Source organism: Aotus nancymaae, unplaced genomic scaffold (genome assembly GCF_030222135.1).
Source record: "Aotus nancymaae isolate 86718 unplaced genomic scaffold, 86718_ANA_hifiasm-v0.15.2.pri h1tg000051l, whole genome shotgun sequence".
Lineage (NCBI taxonomy): Eukaryota > Metazoa > Chordata > Mammalia > Primates > Aotidae > Aotus > Aotus nancymaae.
Window position 1 is genome coordinate 11,835,453 of NW_026988465.1, and position 15,384 is coordinate 11,850,836.

Genomic DNA, 15,384 nt, shown 5'->3' on the forward strand with positions numbered 1-15,384 from the left:
TTTTTTCTTCTTCTTTTTGAGACAGAGTCTTACTCTGTTACCCAGGCTGAGGGCAGTGACGTGATCTTGGCTCACCAGAACCTCCGCCTCCTGGGTTCAAGCCATTCTTATGCCTCACCCAACCTAGTAACTGGGAATACAGGCATGCACCACCACATGGCTAATTTTTGTATTTTTAGTAGAGATGGGATTTCACCATGTTGGCCAGGCTGGTCTCGAACTCCTGGGCTCAAGTGCTGGGATTACAGGCGTCAGCCACCACGCCCAGCCCTAAATTTCATTCTAATTACACAAGTAACATCTAAGTGCATGAACACATACACACACACACACAATCCTTTTTTTTTTTTTTTTTTTTTTGAGGGGTCTCGCTCTATTGCTAGGCTGGAGTGCAGTGGCAAGATCTTGACTCACTGCAACCTCTACTTCCCAGGTTCAAGCGATTCTCCTGCCTTAGCCTCCCAAGTAGCTGGGACTACAGGCACGCACCACATGCCCGCACCAGATGCCCACCTAATTTTTGTATTTTTAGCAGAGATAAGGTTTCACTATGTTGGCCAGGATGGTCTCGATCTCTTGACCTCGTGATCCTATCACTTTGGCCTCCCAAAGTGCTTGGATTACAGTTGTGAGTCACCACACCCGGCCTTTTTTTTCTTTCTTTAAAAAAAAAAAAGACAAGGCCTCACTCTGTCACCCAGGCTGGAGTGCAGTGGCATGATCCTCAGTTGCTGCAGCCTCAAACTCCTGGGCTCAAGAGATCTTCCCACCTCAGTCTCCCAAAGTGCGAAGATTACAAGCATGAGCCACCGCACCCAACTCTGCAAAAGACTTTCAAACAACTCAGGCTTGAAAGTCCCCTTGATTTCCCCACTCTAATCCCTCTGCCTTTCCAGATGTTTATCACAGGTATTGTGGGTTGCTCTAGTTCTTTCTCTTTTGTGTATGCATAAATAATGGAGAAATGAAATCCAGACCACATGTGCTATTCTGTCCCTCACTTTATTCTCTTCATGTGTCTTATACATCTTTCTTCACTCAAGGAAATTGAAAGGTGACCTGGGCCAGTTTGTAACTGGGCTGTCCAAAGTCCTAAGGGTTCTATAGAGGGGCCCTCAACGGCTGCTCCAGGAGCAAAGAGGAGCACTAGGGACCCCACAAAAGGAATAAGAATTGATCCAGTTCAATTCCTTTGTCTTTGCCTTCTGCTAAAAGATAAAGATTCCTGAGAAGAGTTAAACATACACACTTGGGTTTCACTAGCATTTGTTTTCTTGAAAGCAATTTTAGGGCCAGAGTGCAGAGTAACATGGAATTACCTCCATTTCCCCAATATGATCAGTCTAAAGAAAATGCGAATTAGGAAAGGCCAGAGATAGAAACAGACTCTGCTCAATGAAGGACAATAACCCATGTATTCATCTCAGGTCTTATGTATGGCTATCTATAACATCCGTGCAACCGGGAAATCACTACTCATGTACATTTGCAATCTTCTCTGGTTTTCCTCTAAGTCCTGGATTCTAGATCTTTCTGTATTCCTTAAAAGGAGCTTTGGGCTTAGGAACAGCAGTACAGAAAGACCTAGAATTTCTTCCTGTAAATTGTCTTCCTGGACATTGTATTTATGTCCGGGAAGAAAGGACAAAATCTGACCAGACAGGCCTGCTCCAGTCTAAGGGAAACTTCCTTTTGGGGCCAGGTAAACCGACCATCTGGAAAATCTTTGGATAAAACAGAAGCATAATAAAAACCATCTGTAAAACACCAATATGCAAGACGGCCCTAGAAGCAAAGCTTCCCCTCTAAGTGTCAAAGTGCCTGGTGATGTGCAAAGGCAAGTGGTTGGAGGGTGATATCCCCAAGCAGAAACCCTAGCAAGTCACTGAGTTCTCTAAAGCTCCATGTCTTCATCATATAATGAGGATAATAACTACTAATCTTATAAGGTCACTGTCCAGAGTAAATGAGATGAGATGCCTAACTTCCAGTGTAGTACCTGACATGTACCATTTCAGATTGAATTCTATGCCTCTGTATCAGCTCATTCTTATGTTGCTACAAAGAACTACCTGAGACTGGGTAACTCACCAAGAAAAGAGGTCAAGGCTATGTGTGCCATGATTGCACCACTGCACTTCAGCCTGGGTGACAGATTAAGACCCTGTCTCAAAAAAAAAACAATTAACCAAGCATGGTGGCAGACATGTGTAGTCCTAGCTGCTTCAGTGGCTGAGTTGGAAGGACAGCTTGAGGCCAGGGGTTCAAGACCAGCCTGGGCAACATTAGCAAGCTCCCATCTCTAAAAAATAAATAAATAAATAGAATCATCGTATGATCCAGCAATTCTTCTGGGTATGCATTCAGAAGAAATGAAGCAGGATCTTGAAGAGATATTTGCATACCCATGTTCACAGCAGCGCTATTCACAACAGCCAAGAGGCGGAAGTAGCACAAATGTCCATCAGTGGATGAACAGATAAAGCAGATGTTGTCTACACATACTATGGAATATTTCTTAGCCTTAACAAGAAGGAAGTCCTGTCTTATGCTACAACATGGATGAACCTTGAGGACATAATCCTAGGTAAAATAATTCAGAACAAAAAGACAAATATTGCATGACTCCACTTATATGAGGTCCTGGAGTAGTCAAATCAAGGAAACTGAAGGTAGGATGATGGTCAGGGTAGCAGGAAGAGGGAATGTAGAGTTGTTCAATGGATATGGAGATCCAGTAGTGCAGGATGAAAAAGTTCTAGAGATCTATTACACAACAAGATGAATATAGTTAGCGCTAGTGAATTTAAAAATGTTGAAGAGAATAAATTTTATATTACGTGTTTATTACAATTTTAAATATATGTGTAGATATATAAATGCATCTATCTCATAAAATATAGATATAAATGTATATGTTTTGTTCTATTATTCCAGCATGATTCCTTTACAATACTACTGCATATAACAGCGTGATGAAAATTATGCCAGGCGTGATGGCTTATGTCTATAATCCCAGCACTTTGGAAGGAAGGCCAAGGTGGGCAGATCACTTGAGCCCAGGAGTTTGAGACCAGCCTGGCCAACATAGTGAACTCCTATCTCTACCAAAAATTCAAAAATCAGCCAGGCACGGTGGCACACGCCTGTAATTCCAGCTACTTGGGAGGCTGAGGCACAAGACTCACTTGAACCTGAGAGGCAGAGGTTGCAGTGAACAAAAATCGAATCACTGCACTCCAGCCTGAGTGACAGAGTGAGGCTCGGTCTCAACAAAAAAGGGAAAATTATTAGAGGTTTGTTATTAAACCTTTTTAACTTAACCAAATCAGAATTTTAATAAATAGTAACATTTAATGTCTATGGATATCCATTCAAAATATGTAAACTATTTTATGTGTGTGTGTGTGTATGTATATATATCTTTTTAGATGGAGTCTCACTCCATCCCAATTACAGGAGTGAGCCACCGTGCCTGGCCGTATTTGTATTTATTTTTATTTACACTGTCAACACAGTCAATTCTTAGCATGATTTAAAAAATAATATAACCTGTAAGAAACTGAACATTCTGATCCTGTTTTCATAATGATATTAGCTAATAGTTGTTGAAAGCTGACTGTTTCAGGTACGCTGTATGTGTGTGTGTGTGTGTGTGTACATATATACACTTTTTTTTTTTTTTTTTTTTTTTTTTTGAGACAGAGTCTTACTCTATTACCCAGGTTGGAGTGCAGTTGTATAATCATGACTTGCTGTAGCTTCGACCTCTCTGGGCTCAAGTTATCCTCCCACTTCAACTTCCCAAATAGCTGAGACTATAGGCAGAGACTACCATGCCTGGCTAATTTTTGCATTGTTTGTACAGATGGGGTTGCCATGTTGTCCAGGCTGGTCTCGAACTCCTGGGGTCAAGGGATACGCCCAACACTGCCTCCCAAAGTGCTGGGATTATAGGAGTCAGCCACTGCCCCCAGCCAAAATAAGATTCTGGAATGCCATTCCTGTCTGTGTGAGTCTGCGAAAAGAGTTCAAGAACTATGTTCCTCTACACACCTCCATAAAAGTAGCCATCTATGTACATGTGTACATACATGTATAAGCACAAGGTGACATACATAAAGACAGAAGTGGGGTCAGCCATCACATCTTTAAAGGAGCTGAGAAGTACAGCAGAAAGAACCTGAATTTTAGAGCCAGACTTCTGTTCGCTATTTGCTAGTAAGGGGGAGACTGAGCGGAGTCATAATACACACACACACCCCGCCTAAACAAAGCAGATCCTTCCTGAAAACAGGATAATAGTAATGATGACACCTGATGGTGATGCACAAGTCCACCACCAGTGCTGGATTCTCCCATCTGTTCTGAATGTCTTGCCCACAGAAAAGTGTACATATTTTTCTACTACCTTCCAAGATCTTTACCCAAGAGAACCTGACAGCTCTGTCGGCCTCTCTCCCTGCAAGATGCTCAACCAAGTAACTCTCTATCCCTCCCTGTCACGAGGCAGATTTCTTGCCTGACTCCTTCCCCAACTGAGGGCTTCCTGCAGACTGCTAGGAAAACCATCTCAGAGGATCAGCAGAGAGCCTGTCTACCAAGCAACACTCCACAGCCCATGCAAAGACTCCTTGGAGAAATGGGACACTGTCAGGACGATGGATAGAATGAACCTGATTTCCCATTATTTTTTTCAAATAAGCGGAGTCCAGTTTCCTTCCACTATAATCCAGGCATAACGTTTATATGAGAACATAAAATACTACACAGCTGTAAGTAAAACAATATGTGTGTTCCTGAATAATAGTGATACCACTTCCCAGTAAGACTATATTTTGTCCAAATAAAAGATGACCTAAATTTGACTCAGTGGGATGGGATTTACTATATGATCGCTTCTTGAAAATAAAGGGATAGAGAGAAGGGGCTTTCAAGAGGGCAGAAGGAAATGGACAGGGAGAACAAGAGAAAAACAGGGAAGTTAGAAGTCCATCACTGAGTTTGAAAGCTCACTTTGAACAAAAATAAAAAGCATTTGATTTCACTTGTCTAGTGCATCGCTCCCAAATAAAACCTTATTTTATATCAGGCACCCACATTGCAAAGTCCCACATATGCTGACATCCAGCTCTCCAGTCCACAGTGATTTTTGTGCATTCCTCCACTCCCTGTTTCATTCATATGTATGATGATTGGACAAATATGTATTGTGGACTTAATATGTAACAGGCTCTCTGGTAGAATGGGAAACAGCCCCTGCTCTGAGCAAGTTACAAGCCTGTGGGGAGAGCACCAAGGGAAAAGGCTATTTCTGTCCAATGTGATAAGGGCTACGACAGGAGAAACCTCAACACAGTGTGCTCAGAACCTGCAGAAGCAGAGCAAGGGGTCCCAAGGCCACACATGAGAGGATGCTACACGACCAGAGGAACCAAATTTGATAACGCTGGAGCTGGATTCAGAAAAAAGAGGAAATTCCAGCACTTTGGGAGGCCAAGGCAGGAGGATTGCTTATGGCCAGGAGTTCAAGACCATCCTGGGCAACATAGTGAGACCCTATCTCTACAAAAAAGAAAAAGGAGAGGAGAGGGGAGCGGAGGGGAGGGGAGGGGAGAGGAGGGGAAGACTGGCTGGGCACAGCGGCTCACGCCTGTAATCCCAGCACTTTGGGAGGCCAAAGCGGATAGATCACGAGGTCAGGAGATCAAGACTATCCTGGCTAACACAGTGAAATCCCATCTCTACTAAAAATACCAAAAATTAGCTGAGCATGGTGGCATGTGCCTGTAGTCCCAGCTACTCAGGAGGCTGAAGCAGGAGAACTGCTTGAACCTGGGATGCAGAGGTTGCAGTGAGCCGAGATTGCACCATTGCACTCCAGCCTGGCAACAGAGTGAGATTCCGTCTCAAAAAAAAAAAAAAAATTAGCCGGGCATGGTGGTGCACTCCCGTAATGCCAGCTACTCAGGAGGTTGAGGCAGGAGAATCGCTTGAACCTGGGAGAGAGAGGTTGCAGTGAGTCGAGATCATGCCACCATACTTCAGCCTGGGCGAGACCCCATCTCAAAATAAATAAATAACAATGTTAAAATGTAAATAAATAATCAGCTTGACATGGTGGCATGCAGCTGTGGCTCCAGCCACTCTGGAGGCTGAGGTGGAAAGATTGCTTGAGCAAGATTGCACCCTTGCACTCCAGCCTGGGTGACAGAGTAAGACCCTGTCTCAAAACCAAAAGGAAAAGAAAAAAAAAGTAGAGCACTGCCATATGGCAATTCTAGCCAGGGAAGGAGGACCACAGAGGAGAGAACACAGCACTTCCTGTAACAGCTGTGCCAGCGTTTGCACACCTCACTACTCCCCACAGGCTATTGGCTACGACTTAGTCACATGACCACACCTGGCTTCCAGAAAGCTGGAAATATTATTGTTATTCAGAGCAGCCACGAGCACAGATTAAACCCTTGTATAACATAGAAACAAGGGAAACGTATACTGGGAACAAACCAGCCCTCTCTGCCACAGTGTATGAGCCCCCCTCTTCCTCTTATCCTGAGATAGACAGAGACTTTAAAGGGATTTCCAGGAAACCCCTGGAGAACGTGATACACGTTCATATGCATGCACACGCAAACCCAAATGCAATACAATCATTAACTGTGAGTTTTTCACTAAAAAAAAGATAAAGAATTAAAACTTGCCAGGGCACAGTGGCTCATGCCTGCAATCCCAACACTTTGGAAGGCCGAGACAGGTAGATCACAAGGTCAGGAGTTCAAGACCAGCCTGGCCAACATGGTGAAACTCTGTCTCTACTAAAAATACAAAAGTTAGCCCATCACGGTGGTGCACGCCTGTAATCCCAGCTACTCAGGAGATTGAGACAGGAGAATCACTTGAACCTGGGAGGTGGAGGTTGCAGTGAGCCGAGATCATGCCATTGCATTCCAGCCTGGGCAACAGAGTGAGACCGTAGCAAAATGCTGAAGCCGGCTCTCTCCATGGGCACAGATCTAACGGGGGACGCAGAGGGGAATCAGCTAGGAATAAACTGAAAGCAGATGTAGCTCTCATCACCTTCCCTTCTCCTCACCTCTCCTTCTCTGTAATATTCTCCCCTTATCACCAACTCTTCCACTGGATCAAAACATGCTCAAAGGCATTGCTCTGCTAACAAAAACAGCGTTAGCACACCATCGGGATGTACAAGCATTTCTGGAAGTGTCAAAGGAACCAAACTCCTCCCAGCTCGATGATTGATTCGCTAAATAAACTTCAGCTAGTAGTATACTCTCTTTGTGCATCAATTTCCTCCAAATCTAATGGAAATTTAAAAATACTTGCCTTACCTTCTTCATAGGCTTGTGGAGGGAAATGGGATATCTGTGTATTTGTTTTCTATTTCTGTGTAACAAATCACCACATACTCTATGGCTTAAAACAATACCTATTTTTTTTTAATTTTGATTTATTTATTTGAGACAGGGTCTCACTCTGTCACCTAGACTATAAAGTAGAGTGGCATGATCTTGGCTCACTGCAACCTCTGCCTCCTGGGCTCAAGCAATCCTCCCACCTCAGCCTCCTGACTAGCTGAGACTACAGGCATGTGCCACCACACCAGACTAATTTTTGTAGAAACAGGGTTTTGCCATGTTGCCCAGGCTGGTCTTGAACTCCTGAGCTCAAGCGATCTGCCTGCTTTGGTCTTGCAAAGTGCTGGGATTATAGATGTGAGCCACCACACCCAGCTAAACAATACACATTTATAATCTTGTTGTTTCCATAGGTCAGAAATCTGGGCATAGAGTGACTAGATTCTATGTTCAGGGTCTCATTGGCTGAAGCTAAGGTGTCAACTAGGGCTGCGTTCTTAGCTGGGGCTCGGATGCTCTTCCAGACTGAGGTTGGCAGAATTCATCTCCTTGTGAGTGTAGGACTGAGGTCCCGTTTTTCCTTCAAGCCATCGGCAGGAATGGCTGTCAGCTCCTAGTGGCTGTCTGCAGTTCCTAGTCATGTGGCCCCTCATAGGGCATTCACATGGGTGTTGTTTCTTCCAAGCTAGCCAGAGTATGTCTCTTTGATTTCTACTTCTAATCAGCCAAAGAAAACTCTGCTTTTTTTTTCTTTTTTTTTTTTTTTTTTTTTGTTGTTGTTGTCATTGAAACAGGGTCCTGCTCTGTTGCCCAGGAAAGACTCCAGACTCCTGGGCTCAAGTGAACCTTCCACCTCAGCCTTCTGAGCTGGGACTACAGGTTCATACCACCATGCTCAGCTAGAAAACTCCACTTTTTTTTTTTTTTGAGACAGTCTTGCTCTGCTGCCCAGGCTGGAGTTCAGTGGTGCAATCTCTGCTCACTGCAACCTCTGCCTCCCAAGTAGCTGGGATTACAGGCACCCATGACCATGCCCAGCTAATTTTTGTATTTTCAGTAGAGACAGGTTTTACCATGTTGGCCAAGATGGTCTCAATCTCTTGACCTCATGATCGGCCTGCCTCGGCCTCACTGTGCCTGGCAGAAAACTCCACTTTTAAAGGGCTTGTACTATTAGATTAGACCTCCCGATAACCTTCCTGACTTAAGGTCAACCAACTTAAGACCTTAATTATATCTAAAAAAAAAAAAAAATCCCTTTACAGCAGTACCTAGCTTCGTGTTTAACTGAATAGCTGGGAGAAGTTGTGCATACATCAAGGACCAGAATCCTATAGGGCCACCTTAGGATTCCGCCTCTGGCCCCTAATAGTCACATGTTTCCCAAATGCCAAATACATTTACCCTCTCTCAAGGTCCCCAACAGTCTCATCCCACTGAAACATTAGTGGCTTTTTAATTAGCATAAATCTTGTTACTTTGTGGATCTAAGTATTCAGTGAAGACTGTCTTGCATTTTCCAAGCTGACATCACATACTCTACACACTTGACTTCTTTCTCTAACTCAAGAATTCTTACTGCCTTGTTTCACTCTTACCTCTAGTTTCCACCATGGATGTTGCAAGGTAGTTCCTCATTCTGTTTTCTTTTCCTGTTTAAGCTGATTGTGTTTCTAGCAACACTTCTCCTGGGGAATCTGTTTAAACTGGCTGAGGGTCAGGTGTGGTGGTTCATGCCTGAAATCCCAGCACTTTGGGAGGCCAAGGCGGGAGGACCACTTGAGCCCAGGAGTTTGAGACCAGCCTGGGCAACATATCTAAACCTTTTTCCTTCCTCTGGTACATTCCTCATTCACCAAAAAGACAAGATGGCCTCATGACAGGAGTAAGGACTTTGGAGTCTGGTAAATGCAGATTCAGATTTTCTCACCAACACTTTCTAACTGAATGTTACTCAGCCTCTCTGACTCATGACTTCCCCTTCTGTACATCTCGGATAATACCAGCCATGCGGGGATGTTGGGGTAATGAAATGACATAGGATTCATGAGAATTCAGTGATACAACATTCATAGCATATGGCAGGTGTGGGCTCCAGGCCATTCCCCCTTTCCCATCTCCTTTCCCACATCACTAACTCCCTTTCTTTCCCCCTCCCTATATTTCTTCCTTCCTCCATTTCAAGGAACAGCTAAAACTGGTGATGCAGTAATGACTACATTAAATCTGACTCTAAAACAACACAGAGGTTAGGGGCACTGACCCCACACACATTCAAAAACCCATGTAGAACTTTGTTTTGGAGGGCTTTTTTTTTTTTTTTTAGATGGAGTCTTGCTCTGTTGCCCAGGCTGGAGTGCTGTGGCATGGTTTCGGCTCACTGCAATCTCTGCCTCCTGGGTTCAAGCGATTCTCCTGCCTCTGCCTCCGAAGTAGCTAGGATTACAGGAGCCTGACACCATGCCCAGCTAATTTTTTGTATTTTTAGTAGAGACAGCGTTTGACCACATTGGCCAGGCTGGTCTCAAACTCCTGACCTCAGGTGATCCATCCGCCTCGGCCTCCCAAAGTGCTGGGATTATAGAATTGAGCCACCTCACCTGGCCTGGAGGGCCTTTTTCTTTGAGATAGGATCTGGCTCTATTGCCCAGGCTGGAGTGCAGTGGCATGATCTTGGCTCACTGCAACCTCAGCCTCCTGAGTAGCTGAGACTACACACGCATGCCACAATGCCTCGCTAATTTTTGTATGTTTTCATAGAGACGGAGTTTAACCATATTCTCCAGGCTGGTTTCAAACTCCTGAGCTCAAGCCATCTGCCCATCGCAGTCTACCAAAGTGCTGGGATTCTGGGTATAAGCCATGACACCCAGCCACATGCATAACTATTTTTTTTTTTTTTTTTGAGACAGTGTTGCTGTGTTGCCCAGGCTACAGGGCAGTGGCATAATCTCAGCTCACTGCAACCTCCACCTCCCGGGTTCAAGCAATTCTCCTGTCTCAGCCTCCCGGGTAGCTGGGATTACAGGCGCCCGCCACCACATCCAGCTAATTTTTGTATTTTCAGTAGAGATGGGGTTTCACCATCTTAGCCAGGCTGGTCTCTAACTCCTGACTTCGCGATCCACCCTCCTCAGCCTCCCAAAGTGCTGGGATTACAGGCATGAGCCACTGCATCCAGCCCAGGCATAACTTTTGACTCCCCAAAAACTTAACTATTAATAGCCTACTGTTGACTGGAAGCCTTACCTACCAATAATATAAACAGTCAATTAAAATATATTTTTGCATATGGTATGCATGTATATATTCATACAAAAAAGTAAGTTAGCGAAAGGAGGGGCTGGGGGCTATGCCCCCTCCCCTAACACGGCTTTGTTTTGTCGGGGGGGTGGTTGACACCCCAGATTACATACCTGGGCAAGTCTGGAGGCCCCCTGGAAGGCTTTAGGATCCAGATTCTTCGCTGCAGCAGCCTTACCACTGAGAAGCACCAACCGCCAGGCTTCTTGCGGCTACACCCAAGCGACCCCTCCCATTCCCCTGCCGGTCTGGTCAATGGAGGAGCTAGAAATGGAGGAGTTAGGACGACCTGCCCGAGCATGGCAGTCCCCAGTTGCGCTGTGTATGGAAGCCTGGGAAGACTTAGTTGGAAGAGGAGGCGAGAGAGCGTGCTGGAGGCTCCAGGGGCGACGGCTTCCACACCCCTTCCAACTGCCCTCTTTCCCTGGAGTCCGCGAACCGCAGCTCAGCCAATTGGCTTAGAGATGCGGCGGGTTACCACTTCCCTGTGGGTCTCTGTGGCACTGACTGGTGACTGACACCTTGGAAATGAAGTTTATGACGCCATCCCTGCGGCTCGCCTACAGTAAAAGCTCCCGCGCAGAGATGTTCCTCCCCCTTTGATTGGGCTTCTTCACCTGCCTAAACGAGTGCGCGGGCGCGGAAGGGGTGGGGGAAAGCTCGAGCAGGGTGGCACGCATGAGCAGCGAAGCGCCTCCTCTCCGCCTATATATAAAGGGCTGGCGCGGGGCTCGGTGGTGCTATTTCGCGTTGGAGTGGAGCAACCTCTAGAATGAGCTGGAGGATTCTGCCTACTGATACAGAGCCTTGGCGTCATCCGGGGCCGCCATTACAATCCACCTCTATCCACGTGGAAATGGCCTTCCTCCCAGCCTATGACTGGTCTTAGCGGACAGTACAGACCCAATAGTAGCCCCTGAAGCTCCCCTTTTTCGGGCCCCACCCAATCCTTGGAGTTTGTCCACCCCCTCTACTCCGCCCTCAAGAGGATTTCAAAGATGGAGGCCGAGGCTCCCTAAACCAGTTTTCGTGTTCATCCGCCTCCATCCGAGACCGAAACTGGACCTCGTTGGCCCGTAGGGTCCCAACAGGAAGAGGGAATCCCTGCAGACCAACGGCAGGCTATATTGACGATGGTGTCTGAGATCGGGGACTGTCTTGAAGAGTCAGTCCCTCCTCAGTCGCCCATGAGGCCGCCACCATTTTCTGGCTGTCCGCCGTCTGTAGAGCGGGGCAAGCTGTCCAGAGCTCTCCGCAAGGCCCCGAAGAGTCTGCTTTTGTGCCTGCGGGGCAGGGGTTTGTCACCTGGAGGGCCAAGAGCAACGGCCTTCCCCCCACATGCCGGGTTATGCTGGACCAGGCAGTGAGGGGAACCGAGGCCACCCGGACTTTCCAAGGCTGAGGGCAGCGCCGGTTCCCTGCGGTCAAGACGCTGCAAAACGTGACTCCTCACAAGCTCCCTGGGGAAGGGAATGCAGGGTTGCTCTGGCGGGGCCCAGAAGCGCCAGGGAAAAGGATTTGAAAGCCTTCCCTCTTGTTTTAGGGATTTGAGAGCCCACAATGGCTTCGGTGCCTGCTTTGCGACTGACCCCTGCCAACCCACCACCACTGGAGGTGTCCAATCCCAAAAAGCCAGGACGAGTTACCAACCAGCTACAATAACCTACACAAAGTAGTGATGAAAGCTCTGTGGAAACATCACTTTGCATGGTCATTCCGGCAGCCTCTGGATGCTGTCAGACTGGGTCTACCGATTCCCAACTCGGGTTGGGAGAGGACCACAGTGGCCAAAATTCTTAGCCTCTTCCTTTCCCTCATGCAGCCCATGGATAGCCAGCCCCAGAGGATTATCACAAAATTATAAAACAGCGTATGGCCATGGGTACTATTAAGAGAAGACTTGAAAACAGTTATTATTGGGCTGCCTCAGAGTGTATGCAAGATTTTAATACCATGTTCACCAACTGTTACATTTACGACAAGCCCACCAATGATATTGTCCTAATGGCACAAACGTTGGAAAAGATTCCTACAGAAAGTTACATCAATGCCATGAGAGGAACAAGAGCTGGTGGTGACCATCCCTCAGAATAGCCACAAGAAGGGGGCCAAGTTGGCAGCACTCCAGGGTTGTGTTACCAGTGCCCACCAGGTGCCTGCTGTCTCTTGTGTGTCACACACAGCCCTGTATACTCCGCCACCTGAGATACCTACCACTGTCCTCAACATTCCCCACCCATCAGTCATTTCCTCTCCACTTCTCAAGTCCCTGCCCTCTGCTGGACCCCGGCTCCTTGCTGTTACTGCAGCTCCGCCAGCCCAGCCCCTTGCCGAGAAAAAAGGTGTAAAGCTGAAAGCAAATACTACCACCCCTACACCTACAGCCATCCTGGCTCCTGGTTCCCCAGCTAGCCCTCCTGGGAGTCTTGAGCCTAAGGCAGCATGGCTTCCCCCTATGTGCAGAGAGAGTGGTCGCCCCATCAAGCCCCCACACAAAGACTTGCCTGATTCTCAGCAACACCAGAGCTCTAAGAAAGGAAAACTGTGCACATAATCCAAGCCAGGGAACCCTCTTTACGTGATTCAAACCCAGAAGAGATTGAGATTGATTTCGAAACACTCAAGCCATCCACACTTAGAGAGCTTGAGCGCTATGTCCTTTCTTGCCTACGTAAGAAACCTCGGAAGCCCTACACCATTAAGGAGCCTGTGGGAAAGTCAAAGGAAGAACTGGCTTTGGAGAAAAAGCGGGAATTAGAAAAGCGGTTACAAGATGTCGGCGGACAGCTCAATTCCACTAAAAAGTCCCCCAAGAAAGCAAGTGAGAAAACATAGTCATCCTCTGCACAGCAAGTAATAGTGTCACGCCTCAGCACTTCCAGCTCCAGCTCAGATTCCACCTCCTCTTCATCATCGTCTTTTTCAGACACCAGTGATTCAGACTTAGGCTAAGGGGCCAGGCCAGATGGGGCAGGAAGGCTCTGCAGGACCGGACCCTAGACCACCCTGCCCCACCCACCCCTTTCCCTTTTGCTGTGACTTCATCTCACCCCCCTACCCCCCTCTAGGAGAGCTGGCTCTGCAGTGGGCGAGGGATGTAGGGACATTTACTGAAGGAGGGACATGGACAAAATAAGATTGAATTCTCATGAGGCCCCATTGGGGAGTGATCTCTTGGACATAGATCCCCATTCAAAATGACTGGGGCAGGGCAAGGGAGTACAAGGTGGAAGTGTGCAAAGCCCCTGATCTGGAGTTACGTAAGGCCATAGCTGCCCTGTTGACTTCTAAGGGCTCTGTTTCGAGGTTGTTTGTTCGAATTTATTTTAAGCTAGGTAAGGCTGGGGGGAGGGTGGGGCCTTGGTCCCCTCAGCCTCCTTGGGGAGGGAAGAAGGGGGAGCTCTTTTTTTTACCTTAAACTTTTTTTTCCTACTGTTTTCCCTTTTTCCTTTGCTCCATTTGGGGCCCTGGGGGTTTCAGTCATCTCCCCATTTGGTCCCCTGGACTGTCTTTGTTGATTCTAACTTGTAAATAAAGAAAATATTATTCAAAAAAAAAAAAAGTAAGTTAGCAAAAAGAAAATGTTATTAAGAAAATCATAATGGGGCCGGGCACGGTGGCTCACACCTGTAATCCCAGCACTTTGGGAGGCTGAGGCGGGCAGATCACCTGAGGTCAGGAGTTCGAGACTAGCCTGACCAACATGGAGAAACCCGTCCCTACAAAAGAAACGAAATTAGCCAGATATGGTGACGCATGCCTGTAATCCCAGCCACTGAGGCAGCTGAGGCAGGAGAATCGCTTGAACCCGGAAGGCGGAGGTTGCGGTAAGCCGAGATCGCACCATTGCACTACAGCCTGGGCAAAAGGAGTGAAAACTCTGTCTCAAAAAAAAAAGAAAATCACAAGGAAGAGAAAATGTATTTACTATTCATTAAGTGCAAGTGGATCATCATAAAGGTCTTCATCCTCATCATTTTCATGTTGAGGAGGAGGAGGAAGAGGAAGGGTTGGTCTTGCTGTCTCAGGGTGGCAGAGGCAGAAGAGATAGAGGAGGTGGGAAGGGAGGCAGGAGAGGCAGGGTAACTCTTATTGAAAAAATAATCCATGTATATGTGGACCTGCGCAGTTCAAATCTGTGTTGTTCAAAGGGCAACTGTGTAGCACATTGGAAGATAACTACCCTGTAATTGCATCCAAACTCTTTCTACTTGAATGCCAACATTGCAAGAACTCTGGTAAGTGGAGTTTTGATACCAACCAATCATTTCCAGATGGAACTATTAGCGTGATAATCCTGTTCTCTCGTTGTCTTGATATCATTTTTTATACTTTTCTTGAAAAATGTACTTAGACTGCATTCTCACATAGTTACTACAGTCTAACAGATTTATGCTCCTTAGAAAAAGGGGTCTAGTCATGAAAGTATTCCAAAGCTGCCTCTCATAGAGATCTCAGGATAAAAGAAAGATTAGTGGTCAAAAGTAATGTAACTAAAATGCGGAGGCTGCCCCGGGGGAAATGTTAAGGACTGCCTGGCACAAGCAAGCACCTTCTGGCAAACTTCTCAAAGTGCTGAAATAGAAGGGTCAAGAGTCACCTACTTAAGTAATGGTCTCCAAGGCAAAATATCAGGAGTCCAGTTCAGCCGCCACAATGAGCTATTATATGTATGTGACACAGACGTAACACGAGAATTATA

General features: G+C 46.5%; 2 pseudogenes; both read left to right on the top strand.

Moving 5' to 3' along the window:
* Nucleotides 1-12,227: 12,227 nt before the first annotated feature.
* On the top strand, nt 12,228-13,227 carry LOC105733866 (bromodomain-containing protein 2-like; annotated as a pseudogene).
* Nucleotides 13,228-13,232: 5 nt separating this feature from the next.
* Nucleotides 13,233-14,225, top strand: LOC135268136 (bromodomain-containing protein 2-like; annotated as a pseudogene).
* The last annotated feature ends 1,159 nt before the right edge of the window (nt 14,226-15,384 follow it).